We start from the raw sequence: 1,226 nt of genomic DNA on the forward strand, positions 1-1,226 counted from the left end.
ACCAATTCCTCTAACTAGGACAGGATTTCGGCTGCAGTGGGGCTGCCTCTTCTTGGACTTTTTTGCCTTCTTCACCTTACCCTTTTTACCAGTGCCACTGGCAGAAGCCTTCTGGGCTTCAGGTTTCTTCTCTTTAGTGTCTGGCTTCTCAGTTTTTTCACCCGCCATCTTGCAAGATCGACCCAATACTATTATGGGCTACTGGACTCGTTTAGAATATTTTGCTGAATTAACACACCTATAATATTCAAATGATGGAACTTAACAAAAAAGGGGATACAGATGAATGTCCATTTTGATTCTAGTTCTTAGACCTTGAAGAATACACACTTAAAAGAAATTGTCTTTTCCATTCTTCTGCTTGGCTATTAGCAGCAGGGCTCTGACTGGTTGGGCTCCAGTGGGAACAAGTAATTCTACTGGTTGCCAATCTTTTGAGTCCTTATAACAATATTTGTCTCCAAATGCAGTAGCAGCTTGTAATGCTGTCCATATTTCCATAGAAGTCAAAGCTTGGTTTAAGATTAACATTATATCTCTCCAATCTAGTTCATAAGTATGAATAAATCCTCTAAAAGACATCAATGTACTTATCAGGGTCATCTAAGGCACATGAACTCTGGAGGTTCTAAATTTCCTATTTACTTCTTTAAAAGGTATTGTCCTTGAGGAGCTTGCATAAACCCAGCTAAGAATGGGTGTAGCCTTGTAGAGGCATGGATTATAGCTTGTTATAGAAGTCCACGCCCTCTAGACTAGAAAGGCAAATAGGGGAAACCTTACTTTCACCAATGGTGGGCAGGACTGAACTGCCTGGTTCTCTGTTGCTCACATCTACATTTCAAAACTTAAATAACAATGACCTTCTTAATGTAAACCAAATCTGGGCAAAGGGTACGAAGTTCTAGTAAAATAGGAGGAATACATTTTAGAAATATAATGTATAGCATGGTGACTATGGTTAACCATACTGTACTGCATTCATGAAATTTAAGGCAATAGACCTTAAATGTTCTTGCCACACAAAAAAGCAACATACAAAGTGATAGATATGTTACTAATTGGACTATGGTATTATTTCACAATATAAATGTTTATCAAAACACTAATTTGTACACCTTAAATATATATGATTTTTTTTTTCAACAAATAATACACTGCATATATTCTTCTTAGTGGTTAATTGCTGTACAAGATGCGGACTTGTGATCCTATTTACAAACACC

This window comes from Octodon degus, unplaced genomic scaffold, assembly GCF_000260255.1.
Source record: "Octodon degus isolate 3935 unplaced genomic scaffold, OctDeg1.0 scaffold00017, whole genome shotgun sequence".
NCBI classification, from domain to species: Eukaryota; Metazoa; Chordata; class Mammalia; order Rodentia; family Octodontidae; genus Octodon; species Octodon degus.